Source organism: Otolemur garnettii, unplaced genomic scaffold, assembly GCF_000181295.1.
Source record: "Otolemur garnettii isolate 467f Iridium unplaced genomic scaffold, OtoGar3 scaffold00073, whole genome shotgun sequence".
NCBI classification, from domain to species: domain Eukaryota; kingdom Metazoa; phylum Chordata; class Mammalia; order Primates; family Galagidae; genus Otolemur; species Otolemur garnettii.
The window spans coordinates 8,558,831-8,581,170 of NW_003852468.1; the positions used below are offsets into that span (position 1 = coordinate 8,558,831).

A 22,340-nucleotide genomic window follows, 5' to 3' on the forward strand; every position below is an offset into this window, starting at 1 on the left:
ATGCCTGGCCATTTTTTGGTTGCAGCCATCATTGTTGTTTGGCGGGCCCGGGCTGGGGATTTGAACCCACCACCTTAGGTGTATGTGGCTGGAGCCTTAGCCGCTTGAGCCACAGGCGCCGAGCCGACAAATGGCATCTTAAAAGAAAAAATGGCAAGAGAACTGATGGGATTGCTTTGCCTGGAGGTATTACTATCAACCTTGATGGCAATCAAATCTACCCCTAGTCAAAAACATAAGTTGACACCTTATGAAATAGTCACTGGAAGGCTCGTGCCCCTAATGGTAAACCTCGTGTATCTCTCACTCTCTTCTAAATTCTGGTATGACTAAATGATGCAAAGCTTCAATGACTGAATCAAAGTAAATTTTCACCAAAGAAAACTTTTCCTGCCCCCTAAATGAGGACAATCAAACTCTTCATGATGCAGAACCTGGAGACTGAATCTTCTGGAAAAAACATCGTAGAAAGACTGCCATAAAACCCCACTAGAAGGAACCATATAAGGTTCTTCTCCCTACTCACACTGCAACAAAATTTGGAGGCCTTAAAAAGGTATAAAATTACCATATGATCCTGCAATTCCACTTCTTGAGTATATATTCAAGAGAAATGAAGATGTAAATTCACACAAAAACTTGTATGTGAATGTTCCTAGCAGCTTTATTCATCAAAAAGTGTTAACAGGTGTGGCGCCCATAGCTCAGTAGGTAGGGCAACAGCCACATAAACTGAGGCAGGTGGGTTTGAACCCGGCCTGGGCCTGCTAATCAACAATGACAACTGCATCTAAAAAATAGCCAGGCATTGTGAAGAGTGCCTGTAGTCCCAGCTACTTGGGAGGCTGAGGCAAGAGAATTGCTTAAGCCCAAGAGTTAAAGGTTGCTATGAGTTGTGACAGTACAGCACTCTACTGAGGGTGGCACAGTGACACTCTGTCTCAAAAAAAAAAAAAACGTGGAAACAGGCTGGGTGTGATGGCTCATGCCTATAATCCTAGCACTCTGGGAAACGGAGGTGGGTGGACTGCTTGAGCTCAGGAGTTCCAGACCAGCCTGAGCAAGAATGACCCCGTCTCTACTAAAAATAGAAAAAAAATTAGCCAGGCCTTGTGGTAGCAGATCCGTAGTCCCAGCAACTTGGGAGGCTATGGCAAGAGGATTACTCAAGTGACCTGTGATGCCACAGCACTCTACCCAGGGTGACAGCTTGAGGCTGTCAAAAAAAAAAGAAAAGAAAGAAATGTGAAATAAGGGGAGATTTGTAATATTTTAAACAGCCACTAGAGGACACTGTATCCTCTGAATTGCAGTTAAGGTTTCTGTGACTATGGTTTATTTTAAAGATTATGCTTCATACAATGAGGCCCAGAGAGCTGTTTATGTACCTGATCAAATCATTCATTAGCTGGGTGGCCTTAGGAAGGTTTTACACTCGAAACCAGCCTGAGCAACAGTGAGACCCCATCTGTCAAAACAGCTAGGCATTGTAGTCCCAGCTGCTCAGGAGGGACAGTTGAACCCAAGAGTTTGAGGTTGCTGTGAGCTATTATGACGCCAGGGCACTCCTCTACTGAGGGTGACAAAGTGAGACTCTGTCTCCAGAAAATAATAATTAAAAATAAAAATTAGGGCCTCTTTCAGGAGCTTCATTAGATTCATGGAAAATTTGTATCTCTATGTTTTTTATTTGAGGTAAATTCATATAACATAAAATGAACCATTTTAAAGTGTATGTGTAAGTGGTATTTAGTATGTTCACCATTCCGTGACTCCCGGGGTGTGGGGATTTCTCCCCATCAGTGACTAATCAGTTCTGCAGCTAATTCAATTTCATTATGATGCTATCTACCTGGAGATAGTGTCAGATGCCACAGGTTGAAGACTCAGTCCCACAAACTGCCCTCACTTCCGATGCCAATCACAAGACCCAGGTTGTTTTACCTGTGCTTCTGACCAACCAGCGATAAACTCAGGCTTCCCACTACCCCCTCCTTGGGTGCAACTAATTTGGCAGAGGGTCTCACAGAACCCAGGAAAACACTTTACTTACATTTACTGGTTTATTATAGAGAATATTACACAGGGTAGTGATGAACACCAGATGGAAGAGGTATGTGGGAAGGGCTGTGGTGCTTCCTTGCCCCGTCAGTGCACACCACCCTTCCAGAAACTTCCACAGGCTCAGCTAACCAAAAGGTTTTTGAACCCAGTCCTTTTGGCTTTTTTTTTTTTTTTTTGAGACAGAGTCTTACCTTATTACCCTTGTTAGAGTGCTGTAGCATCACAGCTCACAGCAACCTCCAACTCCTGGGCTAGACGATTCTCTTGCCTCAGTCTCCCAAGTAGCTGGGGCTACAGGCACCTGCCACAATGCCTGGTAGTTTGGCCTGGGTCAGGTTTGAACCCGCCACCCTTGGTATGTGGGGCCAGCGCCCTGCCCACTGAGCCACAGGTGCCGCTCTCCTTTTGGCTTTTTTTTTTTGAGACAGAGTCTCAAGCTGTCCCCCTGGGTAGAGTGCCATGGCTTCACTGCTCATAGCAACCTCCAACTCCTGGGCTCAAGCGAGTCTCCTGTCTCAGCCTCCCAAGTAGCTGGGACCACAGGCACCCGCCACAATGCCCGGCTATTTTTTGGTTGCAGCCATTATTGTTGTTTGGCAGGCCCAGGCTGGATTCGAACCTGCCACCTTAGGTGTATGTGGCTGGCGCCTTAGCCACTTGAGCCACAGGCGCCGAGCCTCCTTTTGGCTTTTGATGAAAACTTCATTATGTAGTCATGATAGATTAACTTATTGGCCACTGGTGATCAGCTTACTCTTCAGCCCCTCTCCCCTCCCTGAAGGATGAGGGGTGGGGCTGACACATCCCAACCCTCTAATCATGCCTTGGTCTTCTTTCCTGTGACCATCTTCCACTCTGAAGCTATCCAGGAGCCCCCAACCCCACGTCAACTCATTAGTATGGAAGAAGACTCATTACTTTGGAGATCCCAAGGATTTGAATTTTATGCCACCAGGAAATGGGGATAAAGACCAAGTATGTATTTCACAATGTCACACTGAACCACCACCTATATCAAGTTGCAAATTGTTTTCATCACCCCGGAAGGAAACTCCATACCGACTGAGCAGTCACTTCCTTTCCTCCTACCCACAGGCCCCTGGCAACCACTAATCAGTATGTGCTTCTAAGGACTTACCTATTCTGGAGACTTCATGAAATGAAATCATACAATTGAGAAAATTTTGTGTCTGGCTACTTTGACTTAACATAATATTTTGAAAGTTCATCCATGTTGTACCATTTACGTATTAGTTCTTCATTTTTTCTTATGGCTGAATAATATATTTGTTTATCCCTGCATTTATTAATGGACATTGGATTGTTTTCAAGTTTCAGCTATCACGAATAGTGCCATGAACATTCCTGAACAAGTGTTTGTTTGAATATCTGTTTTCTTTCAGATACCTAGTAGTAGAATTATTGGGTTATATGTTAATTCTGTAATTTTTTGAGGAACTTCCAAATGCCAAACTGTTTATTTATTTTATTTATTTATTTTGCTTTTAAGACAGAGTCTCACTTTGTCACCCTTGGTAGAGTGCTGTTGCATCATACCTCACAGCAATCTCAAACTCTTGGGCTCAAGTGTCCTCTTGCTTCGGCCTCCCAACTAGTTGGGACTATAGGCACCTGCCACAAAGGCTGGCTATTTTTTAGAGACGAGGTCTCACTCTTCCTCAGGCTGGTCTCGAACTCTTAACCTCAAGTGATCCACCTGCCTCAGCCTCCCAGAGTGCAAGGATTACAGATGTGAACCACTGTGCCTGGCCTCATAGAAGCTTTTTTTTTTTAATAAAAAAATTGTATTTACTTAGAAGCATTCAGAATGTCAATAAAACAGCTGCAACTTCTTTTTTGCAATTACAGAGTGGTATTCAGTTAACAGAACAATTATTTCGTATAAGCTGCATCAGAGACAACTGAAGATGAAAAAACTACCGTCCCCTTATATAACTAATTGGTGCTGTGCACCAACAGGAACCTGCTTTAAATTTCCAAGCCAATTTCCAACCCCCATCTCGTACCAGGCAAGGTTAGCGGCTGTTGAAAATACCACCAGGACAGGGCTATCTAAAGACACATTCGGTAGTGTGTTAACTACACCAAAAAAGACACTGTACAGTTTAAAAACAAATCTTACACAGCCTTACATTTCAATTTTTTTCTTTAAAAGGAGTGAGTTGTGTACAGGGGGGTTAAATGCTTTGTAGACAAGAAAAAAAACTGCGCTAGAACCAACGTATTCATCATCGTCATCTTCCTCCTCCTCTTCACCCCCTTCCTCTTCCTTCTCTTCCTTCTTTTTCTTGCTTTTTTCAGCCTTGACGACTCCCCTTTTCGCCGCATCAGGCTTTCCTTTAGCTCGGTCTGCAGCAATATCCTTTCCGTATTTTTCCTCCAGCTTTGCAGCCTTCTTTTCCTCAGGCTGCTTGTCACCCCCAGCAGTGCTATTCCACATCTCTCCCAGCTTCTTTGCAACATCGCCAATGGATGGGCCGGGATGTTCTCCTTTGATTTTGGGGGCGATACTCCGAACAGAACAAGAAAAAGGCCGAAGGAGGCCTCTTGGGTGCATTGGGATCCTTGAACTTCTTTTGGTTTCCCCTTTAGGAGGGATAGAGGTTTCCATTTCTCTTTCATAACGGGCCTTGCCCGCCTTTGCCAGATCTTCAAATTTTCCGTTCTCTTTAGCAGACATGGTCTTCCACCTCTCTGAGCACTTCTTAGAAAACTCAGAGAAGTTGACTGAAACATCTGGGTGCTTCTTCTTCTGCTCCTCCCGACAAGTTTGCACAAGAATGCATATGAGGATTCTGCCTCTCGGCTTCTTAGGATCTCCTTTGCCCATGTTTAGTTATTTTTCCTCAGAGAGGCACAGAGTCACCCAGTGCCCGTCTGGCTCTCACTTGCCCTGGAGCTGTCTCTCTCACAGAAGCTTTTAATCTCAACAAAGCTCAATTTATCTATTTTTTCTTTTGTAGCTCTTCTTGATATTCTAAGAATGCATTGTTAGTTCAGAGATCATAAAGATTTATCCCTATGTTAAGGGGGCTTTATAGTTTAGCTCTTTTGTTTTGATTCATTATGAGCTAATTTTGTCCAACTTCATTATTTTGCATATGGATATCCAGTTGTCCCACTACCAGTTGTTGAAAAGATTTTTGCCATTGAATAGTCTTGGCACTCTTTTCAAAGATCAAGTAGCCATAGATGTATGGGTTCTATTTCATTGATCTATATATTTGTATGTGAGCCTGTGCCACACTGTTTTGAATAGTATTTGTTTATGATAGGGGTTTCTTTTTTTTGCAGTTTTTGGCTGGCGCTGGGTTTGAACCCGCCACCTCCAGCATATGGGGCCAGTGTCCTACCCTTTTGAGCCACAGGCACCTCCCTATGATAGGTTTTGACATTGGAAATTATGAGTCTTCCAATTTTGTTCTTCTTTTTCAAAATCTTTTTGACTATTTGAGGCCCCTCATGATTTCATAAATTTGAAAACCAGCTTTTCTACTTTCCCAAAGAAGGTCATGGAATTTTATTTGGGATTGCATTGAGTATGTAAGATCACTCTGGGCAAGGTTGCAATTTCAGTTGGTCTTCCAACTCATGATCATGAGATGTCTTTCTGTTCATTTAGCAATTCTTTAATTTCTTTCAGTAATGTTTTGTAGTTTTCAGTAAGTCTTTCCCCTTTATGTCATAAGGAATTTGGCCTTTGTCTCAGCTCCCAAGAAGTGACTTCTAAACTCTTGCAATTTCCCAACAGTGTCTTTGTAATTCATGGTGGGCCCCTCAGACTATACTTGACAGTTCATGCTAATGATGTAAATCATGGTGGACTTCTTGACAGCTAATGTAATAAAATGATTTAGGGTGGGGACTGGCAATGCCAGAAAGATTAATCATGGAATTAGAAAGTTGGGGCTGTAAGCCACATGATAATATTCCAACTTCCAAAGAGGAGCACAGGGCTGGATAATGAGTTCAACCAAGTTGGCAATGTTTCAATTAATCATGACAGTATAACAAAGCCTAAACTGAATCTGGTCACCAGTGCTCCAGTGAGCTTCCCTGGTTGACAATAATCTTTGAGCACTGTCACACATCATATAGCCTGGACGAGGCAACACTATCAGGACTCCACAGAGAAGAGAGGATGACCAGAGGCTTTGCATTTGGATCCTTCCCAGACTTTGCCCTACACTACACTTTCCTTGGCTAATTTTAATGTATGCTTTCCCTGTAATAAACACAACCTTAAGTACAATAGTTTTCAATGAGTTCTGTGAGAATTGTAGCAAATTATTAAGCCTGAGGGTGGTTATAGGACCAATAGTTAGCCAGTCCAAAGTGCCGATGGCTCTGGAGACTGTTGAACTTGTGGCTGGTATCTAAAATGAGGACAGTTTTATGGGGATTATTCCTTTAGACTGTACAGGTGCCTAAACTCTTTGTAACCTTGTTAGGTATATATGTACCTAGGCTATTTTACTCTTTTGTTCGCTATTATAAATGTAATTGTTTTCTTCATTTTCCATTTATTTGATTTTTTCTTTTTCTTTCTTTCCTTTCCTTTTCTTTCTTTCTTTCTTTCTTTCTTTTTTTGAGACAGAGTCTTACCCCATCACTCTGGGTAGAGTGCCAAAGAATCAAAGCTTATAGTAACTCAAACTCTAGGGCTCCAGCAATTCTCTCGCCTCAGCCTCTGGGTAGCTGGGACTATAGGTGCCTGCCCAGCTAGTTTTTTTTTTTTTTTTTTTTTCTATTTTTAGTAGAGGCAGGATCTTGGTCTTGCTCAGACTGGTCTTGAACTCATGAGCTCAGGCACTCCACCTGCCTTGGCCTCCCACAGTACTAGGATCACAGGCATAAGCCACTTCTTGGGCCCTTATTTGATTTTTATTATTAGGCATTTGCTATGTGTTAGACTTTGTCCCAAATGCTTTACAAACACTATTCCCATACCAACACTGTGGAATACATCCCTTTTTTTGGAAACTGGGCATTGTGGTTTCTGAATCCATATTCTAACCCTATACTACATTATTGCTTCATAAGCCTTCTCAAAGTGTCCTGGAAATCACTTTATTTATCTCTTCCCACAGCCATTCCATAATGTGGGCCCTTACAGATTCACACCTGAACCTCTTATCGTGTCTGTAGCTCTCTACCATCAACCCTGAATGCTGCTGCCACCCTTAAAATACTTAAGCATTACTGTTCTAAATTCTGGCTGCCCTAGTAACCCAAATACCTACTCCTTTTTAAGCATAAAAAGCAATTATTGTTCATAAACAGTACTTGGCCATGAATTCCATACTGTTTTCTAACATTTTGAACTGTTACTGAAAATTTAGGGCAGAGGGGCTCAGTGTATTACTCTGTCACCCAGGCCAGAGTGCAGTGGCCACCTTATATACTTCTTTCCAACTCCAGCTCCTGGGCTCCCACTCACACCCTTCCCCCAACACGGCCTCCCCAGTAGCTGGGATATGCCACCATGCGTGGGTAATTTTTGTTTTGTTTTTTGCAGGGATGATTTGGCCTCCCAACGTGTTCAGATTACAGGCATGAGCCACCGCACCAGCCCACTGAAAACTTTTCATTGTGTGCAACAGAGTGGTTGAAAGGAGAGCAAATGGGGCCTTTTAGGTTGTGACCCTTGCTTCCCCAATCCCTACTCTTCCTCAATCTCAGGTTCTTCCTTGAAAAACACAAACTACCACACAGGGTGGTTGTGAGAATAATGTAGGTGGGTAAGGGGAGAAGGAGGAGGGAGGAAGTCAGGGGTAAGGCGGGGTCGGGCATTCAGTAAGGGCTCAATAAATGCTGGTTTATTTGTGCCTGAGTCAGTCTCCGCCCCCGAATTTGCAAGCTCTTTGCTGCCTTCATACACACTTCTTTGGTATTTCTTAAAAAATCCCAGAGGTCAGAGACACTTAATGATTATTTATACTTTAACTGACACGCTTTGGTTATCTGTTCGCAGCCGCTCTTCTGGAGTCTGACTTCAGATGTGGGCCACTGCTAGCTCTGCAACGTCTGGAAAGTCACTTCACCTCTCTGAGCCACTTGTCCCTATTTACAAAATGATCATAGTACTTCCGATTTCTCAGGGTTGTGAGGATTAGACAAGATCCTTCGGGAAACGTGCTTAGCTCTCAGCACTGAGCGCTATAATTCCACCGTGTCCCCAAGTCATTGTCCATCCACATCCCGCCTCTCCGCACTCTCCCTGCTCCACGTCTCCCACGTCCACACCCTGCCCCCCCCCTCCCGGGCCGCCCTCCCCTCCGTCCCCTCCCTCTTACCTGCTCCTCTTTCCCGACTTGCCTTCAGTACCCACCGCGCATCAACGCCACAGGCCAGGCTCTGCGGAGACAAAGTTCCACGCAGTCTCTCCTTCAAACCGCCTAATGGCCTACGAAATCGGCTTTATGACTGTTGCCGCTCAGAGATGAGGAAACGGGCCCCGAGGGGTTGAGTAACTTCCCCGAGGTCAGTGAACTAAGCGCCAGGCTCGGATTCCCGGATCGGAGCCCAACGCATCCAGCCCACAGCCCGGGCTCTAAAGCGCGGCCGCCGGGCGCCTCCCCGGGCCGAGCGGCCCCTGCTCTCCGGTCGCTTCCCGGCTCCTCCGCGCGCCCCTCGCCCCCCACACCTTAGGGTCGGAGGTTCCGGCCGCTTTTCCCTTTTTTCCCCCGTTTTTGGCCGGGGCTGGGTTTGAACCCGCCACCTCCGGCATATGGGGCCGGCGCCGTACACCTTTGAGCCACAGGTGCAGCCCGGCTTTTCCTTTTTCTCTGCTAGAAACTCAGGGGGGAGACGGACGCGGCGCCCCAGACGCGCAAGACCTCGAGGGCCCCGGGGGACACGGGGCAGGAGAGCCCCGGGCTGGGAGAGGTTAAGGACAGAAAACGGGAGACGATTCCAAGACTTGGGCGGAGGCGGAGTCCGAGCTCCGCGTGGGCCGCGCGGCCGTCATTCACTCAGGTGCCAGCGGGCGTGGTCGGGAAAAGGAGTCAGCCGCGTGCGTTAAGTCTGGTGGGAATCCCGAGGCGCGGGGACCCGCGCATTCCCTCCTTCCTGGGTGGACGTTACTACGTGGGCAGGTCCCCATATTGGGCCCTGTCGTGCCGCACGCGGCCCCACCGCCCCCTTGGGGACCCCCGCAGCCCGGGCCGTGGGTTTCGGGGGCGGGGGCAGCGGCGGAGGGCGGACCCTGCCCCCAGTGCGCAGCCTCGCGCGCCGGGGTTGTAAATTGGCCAGGCTGATCCCTTTGAAGGAACGCAAACTTCCCGCACCAGGTACCCAGAGCGCAGTCCCGTCCGGTCCCGCCCGCCGCGGGGCGCTAACTCAGGCTCGGAGCCGCGCGCTTAACGGTGGGTGCTGAGACACGCGGAGGCGCTCGGCGGGGAGACCGTGGGGTCAGAGGGACCTCGCGGCTGTGGAGACCTCGTCTCGCGGCGGGAGGGAGGCGGCCCGGCCGGGGACATCGGGCCCGCGGGCCAACTCGTGACTGCAGAGCTCTGCGTTACTGAAGGCCTGCGCGGGGTTCCGGCCAGTGGCTGGAGAGAGGACTGTGGGCCGGTGACCTGGCCTGATCACGTCTTCTCCACCGGAAAGGCTTTTTATCCGGCAGGACAGTGACTGGCCCATAAAATCGAATGGGGTTGATGAACTTTATACTTTTCCAGAGCGCTCTCCCCAGGGCCACCCACCCCCACCGTGGGGGTGGTGGTGGTGGTGGTGACTTGGTCCAGGATGGGTTTGGTTTGTTTTTGTTTATGCTTTGGTGTGGTGGCGTGCTACCCATAACCTAATTTTTAAGCTCTGTGTATGTGTACGTATTATTGGGGATAACTATATAGAAGATTTTTTTTAATATCTTATACATTTTTTATTAATAATCTAAAGTAGATAAAACATTTTCTGGATATTCTGAATAACCATTCTTTTAAAAGTAAAGTACTGGCCCGGCCCACACCTGTAATCCTAGCACTCTGGGAGGCCGAGCCTTGAGCTCATGAGTTGGAGACCAGCCTGAGCAAAAGTGAGATTCCCCTCTCTACTAAAAGAGAAAAACTGAGGCAAGAGGATCGCTTGGGCCCAAGAGTTGTAGGTTGCTGTGAACTATTGATACCGGAATTTCGCTCTTCAGTACGTTCTTGGTCTCGGTGATTCTAAGAATGTATCTGTGGATCAGTGGTAAGACAGGATTTATTTACAGTGCCCAGTGCTCCTGGCAGAGAGAGAAAACCCAAGTCCGGAGAGAAAAAGCTCTCTCTCTCTCTGGGCTCTTTGTCTAGGGGTATATATAGTCTCATGGGGCCCACTTTACATTTAGCGCATCTGGGACATGTCTGGGTCGTGTCTGGGACAACGTGTTTGGGGCATGTCTGGCCCTCGGTAGTTACATTTAGCCTGTCTTCGTAGTTATATTTAGCCTGTCTGGGAAATTGTGTCTGGGTCGCAAATGAGTGGCTACAATCCCATTTCATTCCCAGGCCTAGGAAACTTACATGAAATTGACCAGGCCTAGAAAATGGGGATTCCCTGTTCAGCCTAAGGTGCAGGTGTCTCCCCAACAGTTGTCTGGCCCCTCTGGCTCCTGGAGCGTCCTGCAGGGCCTCCCTGCCTACCCTCCAGGCCACTGGTTCCTCTGTGGGCTGCCACCGCATCAACACCGCCAAGGCAGAGGCAGCTGGTCCGTGCCCCCTGCACCCCCAGCTCCACAAGCTGGCCGGGACGCCACTTGTCCTGTATCACTATGATGCTTTGGCACTCTGCCCCGGGCAACAGCTTGAGACGCTGTATTAAAAAAAAAAAAAAGTGAAATACTATATATTTGTATATGATTAAAATTAATTCTGATACCTAATAGTGTTAATTTACTTGTGTGTTAGTGAATATTATAGAAATATACTTAATATTTAAATGATAGGTTTATACAACTGAAGAGCAGATGTTTTTATGCTGTACTTTAAACACTATAAAAATAGATTTTCTATTAGTTTAAATAGAAAACAGTATGTAATAGTATAGACATATTCAGTGACAGTATTAATCTGCAAAACATTGTCCACCCTATCAATTAATATTCATTTGTAGTGATTTTGCTTAATAGAACTGTTCCTAATATGTACGTGAGAGGGTAGCATTACAATTAAAGTCATCAGCCCAGTGGTCTACAAGAGTTTTTATCTCTCCCCTTTAAATAAGGATTTGTAAATTAAAGTACAATGTGTTTTGGAACTGGACAGACTTGGATTTGGATATGGGCTCTACTGCTAAACAATTTTGTGTACCTCTTCATTTGTAAAATGGGGCTTCTTTTAATTTAAGAAATATAGTGCCTACTGTCTGCCAGAAACTATTCTAGACAATGGGAGCGTATCATTGAGTATAGTGGACACTGTCTCTGCTCACAGAAACACAGTTTAGTGAGGGAGAGAGGCAAACAAATTATACTACAATGTAGGTGTTATGACAGGAGTAAGACTAGGGTTCTGTGGTGCACATGGCAGAGATCCCTTGGCTCCCTGATGGGAGAGCCAGTTCTAGGTGCAAGGAATACAAATATGTGAAAGGCAGAAGATGAGAGAAAATTCTCAAAAACTCCAGTATGGCAAAAGCATGGTGTGTGGTGGAAGTCAGGAAGAGATAAAGTAGGAGGGGTAAGCAAGGGCGAGATTAGAGCAGGAGTTGAAATACTTAACATTAAGAAATAGTGCTGTGGTATATCTGGATCTGTGAAAGCGTTTTAAGACAAAAGAGACAAAATGACCAGGCTTTACTTTCAGAAGATGACTTGGGCTGCCATGTGGAGAATGAAATGGAGAGATGGGTGGAAGGCAAGGAAACTAATTGGGAAGTTGTTGCCTTAAACCATAGGAGATGGTAACCTCATCTAAGGTGAGGTGGCGGGGAGTGGAGAGAGGCTACTCAGATGCTCAGATGTGAGGGTAAATGAGATAAGCATGGCTCACAGGTTCTGGTTTGGTCAGCGATTTGAACTGGAAATATGTAATTTAATTGTTACATAAATGGTAATGAAATTACTGAAGTAGACGAGATCTGTGTGTAGAGAGCCATGATTCTCAGCTGGCGTGCCACGGCACACAGATGTTAGTTATGATATGAAAAATTTTAAAGATCATTAATTATTTTCAAAAGAATTTCAAAGCACAGTAAGTATATATTTTTTAACTTTCTTTTGATCAACATAACTTAAGTGTGTCATGGAAGTTTAACTGTAGATTCAAGTGTGCCGTGAGATAAAAAAGGTTGAAAAACACTGGTCTCGAGTGTTAGATTTAGGAGGGTGTTTGTGAGGTGCGTTGTTTGAGGCCTGTCCACCATCCATCCTTCCTTCTGGTTAGACTACCCTCCTCCTTTATTCGTTCCTTAAATATTTGTTGAGTATTATTACATGCTATATTAGGGTCTTCCAGAGAGAGCCAATAGAATAAATGGATAGATCAGGGGGGTTATTAGGAGAATTGGCTAACACAATTATAGAGGTCGAGGTTATTAGGAGAGTTGGCTCACACAATTATGGAGGTTGAGGAGTCCCATGACAGGCCATCTGCAGGCTAGAGACCCTGAGATGCCAGTAGGTTGGCCCAGTCCAAGTCCCAAAGCCTCAGAACCAGGGAAGCTGAAGGTATAATTCTGAGTCTGAGGCCAGGGCGGGGGCTGGCAATGGTGTAAGTCCGGGAGTCCAAACGCTGTAGCAGGGGTGTCCAGCCATGGCCCATGGGCTGCATGTGGATTATATGAGAAATTTTTTGCTTATCTGTGCTGTGGATATCATGAAAATTATGCACAGACCTTTTCTTTGTTCATCAGCTTTCATTAGTGTTTGTGTAATTAACATGACACAAGAGACAACTCTCCTTCCTGTGTGGCACAGAGAAGCTGTTTGACACCTGGAGAGCCGATACCCAGGGCTGGAGAAGAAGAGTGTCCCAGCTATGGAGAAAGAGAGAGAGAGACAATCACCTTTCCTCTGCCTTTTTCTCTGAGTCCCCAGGTGATTGGATGGTGCCACCCATGGAGGGTGGCTCTTTCTCACTCAGTCTGGTACTCCCATGCCAATCTCCTCTGGAAACACCCTCAGAGACAAACTTCTCTAACTATTCCTTAATTAATTCAAGCTGACACCTAAGATTAACTATCACACATGCCAAGGGGCTAGGGACACAGCGTTATGAAAGGTCCCTGTTTTAATGCAGCTTATTTTTTGGTGCAACAGCAAGAGGCAACATAGTCTGATGCTTAAAAGCACAGTTGGTCTGGGTGTCTGGCACACTTCTTGGGGATGGGACACAATTAGAAGAGGGACTTTACCTAACAAATGCAATCAGTACAACCTAACTCTTTGTACCCTCAATGAATCTCAAACAATAAAAAATAAAGTAGAATAAAAGCACAGATTTGGGAACCATTCTGATTAGGTTTGAACCCCAGTTGTGCTACATCCTGAACAAGTTAGTTAACCTTTCTGTTCTTCAATTTGCCCAAGTCTCTCTTGGGTATAGTTAATAGTACTTTCTTGGGTTGTTGAGAACCTTAAATTAGTTAATCAAATACAATGCTTAACCCAATGGCTGCCTCATAGAAAAACCTATGTGAGTGCTTTGGAGAAAAATAACATAAGGAGAAAAATAAAGCAAGATAAGGAGTAGGAAGTGAGGAACTGTCATTTGATCTAGGAGGGTCCAGAAAAGCCTCGCTGATAGGTGAACATTTGATTTGAAGTGATATCTGGGTAAACAGAAGTTCCAGGCAGAGATAACAGTAGCTTCAGGAACCTTAAAGAGCATACTTGGCATCTTCAAAAAACAGTAATGGGGTCAGTGTAGCTGAAAGAGCATGAGCGGGGGACGCAGGTAGGAGATGGAAATCAGGGCAAGTTATGGAGAGCCTTTGGGTCCAAGACTTTGGCTTTCTGTTCTATCAACTCTGTGACTAGGGCCCAGGCTTCCAGAGTAGGTGTATGAATTAGATCCTGCCAAAGCTTATACAAGGATTAGCCTAGATTGAGCCAACTTCTCACTTAAGGCTAGTTACTGTATTTTGCTGAGTATAGCGTGCTCCCATGTATAATCACACTCATGATTCAAATTCAAATTTGTATTTGCTTATATTTAGGTACTTATTTTTTGTATTATAAAGAAGAGGTTTTTGTTTCTAGTCCTTATCTTAAACATTGTTATTGTTATTAAATTTTAAGCCTTTTTAATTTTGTGAAGGCAAAAAGTGGAAACCAAATAAACACATGTATATGTAAAAAAAAAAATTTTTTTTTAAAGAAATTTTAGCGTTTGCTTTTTATCAGCTAGTACTGGGTGACGTAAGAATACAAGTGAGGGCTTGGCACCTGTGGCTCAAGTGGCTAAGGCGCCAGCCACATACACCTAAGGTGGCGGTTTTGAATCCAGCCTGGGCCTGCCAAACAACAATGACGGCTGCAACCAAAAAATAGCCGGGTGTTGTGGTGGGCGCCTCTGGTCCCAGCTACTTGGGAGGCTGAGGCAAAAGACTCGCTTGAGCCGAGGAGTTGGAGGTTGCTGTGAGCTGTGATGCTACAGCACTCTACCCAGGGGGATAGCTTGAGGCTCTGTCTCAAAAAAAAAAAAAAGAATACAAGTGGGAATCTTTGATTTAAAACTACCAGTGTCTGATATTAGGGTTCATTTTAAAATTTTAAAAATTTGGCTAACATGAAAAAATGCTCATCATCACTAATTATCAGAGAAATGCAAATCAAAACCACCTTGAGATATCACCTAACCCCACTGAGAATGACCCACATCACAAAGCCTCAAAGCTGCAGATGCTGGCATGGATGTGGAGAGAAGGGAACACTTTTACACTGCTGGTAGGACTGCAAAGTAATATAACCTTTTTGGAAGGAAGTATGGAGAATCCTCAAAGAACTCAAATTAGACCTCCCATGTGATCCTGCAATCCCATTACTAGGCATCTACCCAGAAGGAAAAAAACATCATTTTATCATAAGGGCATTTGCACTGGACTCTTTATTGCAGCTCATTTTACAATTGCCAAATTGTGGAAACAACCTAAATGCCCACCAACCCAGGAATGGATTAACAAGCTGGAGTATGTGTAGATGTGTAGAAGATGTACACTCAGTGCTTTTTTTTTTCATTACATAAACTTATGACTCTGAAATAATAGAAAGCAACTTTCCTTACCACTGTCTTCTGTTGTATCTGCTTATTTTGGGTGTGGGGGTGCAATTTTTGTCTTGTCACCCTTGTTTGTCAGTAATATGCAGTGTGGGTGTGAGGAGTGGGCTTCTGCTCTATATTGCTAAGTGGTTGGTTCCCACCTACATACTATCAGCAGTATCTTGATGTATAAATATGGCAGCCATCCAGTCATGGCGGCCGCCTGTGGGAAGTGGCTTGATTGCCACTTCCTTCTGTAACACTGTGCAGGAGTTTTACTTCTGTATCAGAGTCATTGCAGGTGAGTTGCTACTGGTGTGATTTCAAGCATTAAATTGCCAGGGGCAGTGGCTCATGCTTACAGTCCTAGCACTCTGGGAGACTGAGGTGGAAGGATTGCTTGAAGCCAAGAATTTGGGTCCAACCTGAGCAACATAGTGAGACCTCCATCTCTACCAAAAATAGGAAATCAGACAGAGTGGCTTGTAGTCCCAGCTTCTTGGGAGGCTGAGGCAGGAAAGTCTCAGGAGTTTGAGGTTGCTGTAAGCTATGATAATGCCACTGCACTCTAGTTGGAGACATGCCAAGGAAAGGAGAAGGGAGGAGAGGAGAAGAGAGGGCAGGAGAGGAGGAGAGGAGAAGAAAAAGGAAAGAGGAGAGGAAAGGGGAGAGGATAGGGAAAGGATGGAGAAAAGGAAAGGGGAAAGGAGAAAGGAATTAACATTAAATTAATGGATTTACTGGGGTAGTATTGGCATCTTTTTTACTATCTGGAAAATAACTGGCTCACTCACCGTCTTACTTTTTGAATTTATAAGATATATTCTTTCTCCTTTTCATTCTCAATTTCTTACTTCTCTGAATAGCTAATATTAAGAAACTAATATAGGAGCATACATTTATTATTCTTTTAGTTGCTAGTGTGAACAGAATTATTTTAATGTTATGTTATAAATCCGGTATTTGCTACATAGAGAGACTTTATATCTGCATTTATTTGTTCACCTCATGATCTACTAATTACAGTAGCATCTCTCACAATGATACTGATTTTTGTCTTCTTACCATTTCCTTTGTCTAGTTAATAACAAGTATGTTTCTGACGTTTATTACAGTATGTATTTTTTCTCTCTCTCTCTCAGGTCTTAGGTCTGCCTTCCACTTGAACCTGGCTCTGACCATGATTGGCAAGTATCTCTACAAGAGGTGACCACTGGCCAGCGGACTGGCCATGGGAGGCAGCCCTGTGCTCCTCCCTGTCCTGGGCCCTCTCAATCAGGTTCTCTTTGATATGTTTGGCTGGAGAGGAAGCATCCTAATTCTTGGGGACTTCTTATTAAACTGCCTTGTAGCTGGAGCCCTGATGCCACCAATGGGGCTGAAACCAACTAGTGCAGGGAAAGATAGCATAAAGAATCCCTTCAGGGCTCAGCACCCATACTCAGTGGTTAGGGCACTGGCCACATACACCGGAGCTGGCAGGTTGGAACCCGGCCAGGGCCTGCTAAAACAACAACGACAACTACAAAAAAAAAAGCTGGGCACTGTGGCAGGCGCCTGTAGTCCCAGCTACTTGGGAGGCTGAAGCAAGAGAATCACTTAAGCCTATAGTGAGACTTAGTCTCAAAGAAAAAAAAAATTCCTTCAGGACGTTGGAAAATCTGATACAGAAAAAGGTGCAGGTGGTGCAGTTGCTGAATGTAATGGTGGAGACCCCAAAGAGGAGAAACGATCTGCTTTTCAAACGGGTAACAAGTTTCTGGACTTACCTCTGTTCACTCACAGAGGCTTTGTACCGTACCTCTCTGGGAATGTGACATTATTATTTGGACTGTTTACATCTTTAATCTTTTTTTTTTTTTTTGAAACAGAGCCTCAAGCTGTCACCCTGGGTAGAATGCCGTGGCATCACAGCTCACAGCAACCTCCAACTCCTGGGCTCACGTGAGTCTCCTGCCTCAGCCTCCCAAGTAGCTGGGACTACAGGTGTCCGCCACAACGCCTGGCTATTTTTTGGTTGCAGCTGTCATTGCTGTTTGGCGGGCCCAGGCTGGATTTGAACCCGCCAGCTCAGGTGTATGTGTCTGGCCCCTTAGACGCTTGAGCCACAGGTGCTGAGCCTACATCTTTAATCTTTCTTAGTAGTTATGCCAAGAGTCAGCATTACGCTAGTGAGGAAGTGCCTTCCTGCTTTCTCTTACGTCTTTTGTTGGTACTATAGCCAGACCTTCCATGGGACTTACAGCCAACACAATGTGGATAAGACCTCAAGTTCAGTCTGACTTTGCTGCTTCTGTTATTGGAAATGGAGTGTGTCACATGCTACTTCCTTTACCCACCAGCTATGTGGATTCTCTGTCTGTGCAGGATTCCTTGGATTTGCCTTTGGGTGGCTCAGCTCTGTACTATATGAAACACTGATGGACCTTGTCGGACCTCAGAGGTTCTCCAGCGCTGTGGGATTGGTGGCCATTGTGGAATGCTGTCCTGTCCTCCTGGGGCCACCGCTTTTAGGTATAGTATAACTCCTTACCTCTATGGCTCTGTTTTCATAAAATAGGCATACGAGACTGACAAGGTGATAGAAACCAGAGGTTAATGAACTGTTTCGGAAAGAGCAAGTCTGTCTCATTTCTGTACCTTAGTGCCAGCACAGCATAATTCCTCAAATGCCTACAGAACTGAAGAAACTGAACCATCAAGTTGAAAGGGGAATCAAAACTTCAGGATCTTTTAAAATAATTTTTTCTGATCATATTCTTATTATATAAGAAGTATGTTATTCTTATGAATATTTTGTGACAGAGCCTCAAGCTGAGCCCCTGGGTAGAGTGCTGTGGCTTCACTGCTCACAGCAACCTCCAACTCCTGGGCTCAAGCGAGTCTCCTGCCTCTGCCTCCCAAGTAGCTGGGACCACAGCGCCTGCCACAACGCCTGGCTATTTTTTGGTTGCAGCCATTATTGTTCTTTGGCGGGCCCAGGCTGGATTTGAACCCACCACCTTAGGTGTATGTGGCTGGCACCTTAGCTGCTTGAGCCACAGGCGCTGAGCCTAACATGCTTATTATAGAAGAATATTTATATTCTTAAAGGCAGTACAACTCTGCCTTTAAAAAAACTAGTGTTTATTTCATCTTAATTATAGAATTTATCTCAGTAGTAATATTTAAAGTAACAACAGCTATCAGATGAGGGCTTACAGCATACAGTGTACCAGCATGGTCCTAACTATTTTTTATATCCTGTCATATTTCACAAGGCTAGAAAGGTAGGACTATTTTTGTCCCATTTTATAAATGAACAAATAGAGACTTCCAAAAGTGAAATAATTTGCCCAAGATCACACGGCTAATATATAACCATAAAACTTGATGAATTATGCTCTAAAAATACCAAAGTCTCAGGCTGGGTGTGGTGGCTCACGCCTGTCATCCTAACACTCTGGGAGGCCAAGGTGAGTGGATTGCCTGAGCTCAGGAGTTTAAGACCAGCCTGAGCAAGAGCAAGACCCTGTCTCTCAAAAATAGCCAAGTGCTGTGGTGGGCAGCTATAGTCCCAGATACTTGGGAGGCTGAGGCAAGAGGATCCCTTGAACCCAGGAGTTTGAGGTTGCTGTGAGCTATAGCGCCACGGCATTCTACCAAGGGCGACAAAGTGAGACTCTGTCTCAAAAACAATAAAAATAAATAAGTATATCAAAGTCTGTACATTTAAAAATTATTCAGCCTAGGCAAACTGCAAGATTCCCTTTACAAAAAATTTATTGTTCAGGCATGCACCTGTAAGTAATCCTATCTTTTGGGAGGCTGAGACAGGAGGATCACTTGACCCCAGGAGTTTGTGGTTACAGTGAACTACGATTGTGCCTAGGAAGCAAAGCAAAGCCCCATTTCAAAAATATGTATATTATTTAATACAAAATACCAGAATAATTTGGTCCTCTGGATGTGACTCATGCTTTTGAGATTGTGCATTATAAAGAAAGGAAGGATGCGTAAAAGATCTGCTACTGACTTTTCAGCACTTTCCCTCCCCACTCCACTGTGTATCCAATGACTTGCCAAGTCCTGTCAATCTTTTTTTTTTTTTTTTTTTTTTTTGAGACAGAGTCTCACTACGTCACCCTGGGTACAGTGCCATGGCATCACAGCTCACAGCAACCTCAAACTCATGGGCTTAAGAGATTCTCTTTCCTCAGCCTCCCAGGTAGCTGGGACTACAAGTGTCCGCCACAATGCCTGGCTATACTTTTTGGTCATAGTTATCATTGTTGTTTGGCAGACTGGGCTGGGTTTGAACCCGCCAGCTCCCGCGTATATGGCTGTTGCCCTAGCCACTGAGCTACAGGCGCCGAGCTAAGTCCATCTTTTTTCTAATCTCCCCATTTTTCTCCATCACAACTAGCACTCATATCCAAAGCTTCGATCTATTTGAGCTGCTCCTAACTAGTCTACCTACATGTATGTTGACTCTAGCTGCTCTTCAGTCTCTTCGAAGCCTCCCATTCAGAACTCTTAGAGACGTCTTAAACTTTCCAGTTGCTTGCCATTAGGGTGATCTCAGGGTGAAGATCAGATTCCCAGGCACTGCATGGCCTGGCCCCACCTGTCTCTCCAGCTTCATTTTCTCCCATTGGCCTTCTGCTGTCTCTGCTTTGGCCACCTGGCCCCTCTTCCTTCCCTCACACACACTGTGCTTCCTCCTGCCACTGTGCCTTTGCACTTACTGTTCTGCCTGGATCCTCTTCCCGTCACCTTCTCCTAGATAATTCCTATCCTCCTGCAGGTCTCAGCATAGCTGACACTTTACAGGAAGCCTTCCTGACCCACTTTCTGATCCCAACCCCCTATTTTTGGCTTTCAGAACCTTCCTTATAGGACTTCTGCAGTGTGTGTAGTTAGCAGAGCCAGTGCCTGGTACCTGAGAGAGGGTCAGTAAGTGTTCTTAATGAATGATGCCCTGGGTTAGAGAGCCGTATGGAATCATACTCCAATTGATCACACACTGTGTAAGCGAAGAGTTTTCCAAAGTTTATTCCAAGAGATACTAGTTTGATGAGATGCTAATAAATTTTACTATAACAAGAGTTTCATGGCCAAAACAAAGTTTGGAAGTACCATGTTAAATAGGTCTCTTTACTATCAGAGCTCACAAAGACTTAAAGAAAAAATAATACGCCATTTCCCAAATTCATTTGACTTCTGAAACATTGGAGTGATACCCTGTAGCACAGTGGTTAAGGATGTTGACTTCACAGTGAGACTTGCTAGATTTAAAACCAAGCTATAATAGTTTACTAACTTATGACCTTGGATAAACTACTTACTGTGTATTTCAGTTTTTACATCTATACAATGAGAATGATAAAATCTACCTATTGTAAGGATTAAGCATTTAGAATGGTGTTAAGGTATTGCTGTTAAATTTTTAGCATAGGACAAATGTTCACGGGAACCGTCTGGGAAATGCTGATAAAGAGCATTTCTGAGTAACTGAACAGCTCTGTGCCCTTGGACAAGACTCTTAAACCTCATTTAGCAACAATTTTTTTCCACGATGTATTGATTCTAGGTGATCCCTGTGTTTTTTCCAATTCAAATTTGCCAAGAGTTAATTTTTTTTTTTTTTGAGACAGAGTCTTACTATGTCGCCCTGGGTAGAGTGCTGTGGCGTCACATCTTAGAGCAACCTCAAAAGTCTTGGGCTTAAGCAATTCTCTTGCCTCAGCCTCCCAAGTAGCTGGAACTACAGGTACCTGCCACAATACCTGGCTATTTTTTGGTTGTAGTTGTCATTGTTGTTTGGCAGGCCCGGGGTGGATTCGAACTCGCCAGCTCTGGTGTATGGGGCTAGCACCCTAGCTGCTGAGCTATGGGCACTGAGCCAAGAGTTAATTATTTTTAAATGCTAAAAATAACAGAATATTCAAGGCCTCCCCAAATCGGTGTGACATCATAAGCTAAAGATCAGATAATTTTTAACAATTCCATTTTATACTAGTGTGGCATTTGTGGGCTCTTTGAATACTGGATTGACATCTTCGCCCTGAGTGGCTCTGTAGGCTTTGTTTAGGAAAGGGTATCCTTGCTTACTCCTACTCAGGTAACTTTTCTTTCTTTTTAAATATGTCTAGGTTCTCTCGTTGACATATATGGAGACTACAAATACACATACTGGGCGAGTAGCATAGTCCTCATTATTTCAGGTATCTGTCTCTCCATTGGCATGGATGCCAATTACCAACTTGAAGTAAAAGAACGAAAAGCAGAGAAGCAGAAAAAGGAAGGTAAAGGGGAAAAGCTCAAAGAAGTTGCTGAAGCAGCTGGTGGCCATGGTGGCTTCAGGGTGTAGCCTCAGCTGCTTGGGAGACTGAGGTGGGAGGACCAAGGCGGCAGTGAGGCACTGTGGGGCCACTGCACTCTTCCTCCTCACAGGGTAAGACCAGGTCTCTTTCAAACAAACAAAACCCCCCAAGGCATCATCCATCCATTAGGGAGTGAAATTCCCTTTACAGGAGGAGGCTGCGTCTTCCTGATGGAAAAAAGTTTACTGAACCAGCAGAATGTACAGCATTAAAAGACCCAAAAGAGAAGGGTCTGGTCTGAAACGATGGAGAAACAAAGGAGCTTTTGAGCAGAGATAATTGGAAAATTCTACTGAGCCATGTTCTACTTGTGGTGCTTAATGTGGATGGTAGACATTTGTGGAATCAGACTGGCTGTTCCACAATAGAAATGTTTATTTTATTCCTTTTCTGGAGTCTAAAATAAATATATCACCTCCTTTGGGGACCAGGCATTTGTAAAAAAATTAGGGAAGGAAATAGCTTTTATTTGAAGTCAGCTATATTAAGGTATATTTGGTATATGGTATAATTCCCTCTTTTAAGATTAAAATTTGATGAATTTTGACAAGGGTATTGGGTCAAATAGCTACCACCCCAATATAGAATATTTGGAACACCAAAATAGTCCCCTTCTGCCCCTTTGCAGTCAGCTACTTCCCTCACCCACGACCCTTGGCTGATCTGGTTTCTGTCTCCTTTAGTTTTGTCTTTTCCAAATGGGCCA

At 44.6% G+C, this 22,340-nt stretch overlaps 1 pseudogene; it reads left to right on the forward strand.

Moving 5' to 3' along the window:
- Window positions 1–9,834: 9,834 nt before the first annotated feature.
- On the forward strand, window positions 9,835–21,990 carry LOC100946529 (annotated as a pseudogene).
- Window positions 21,991–22,340: the final 350 nt, after the last annotated feature.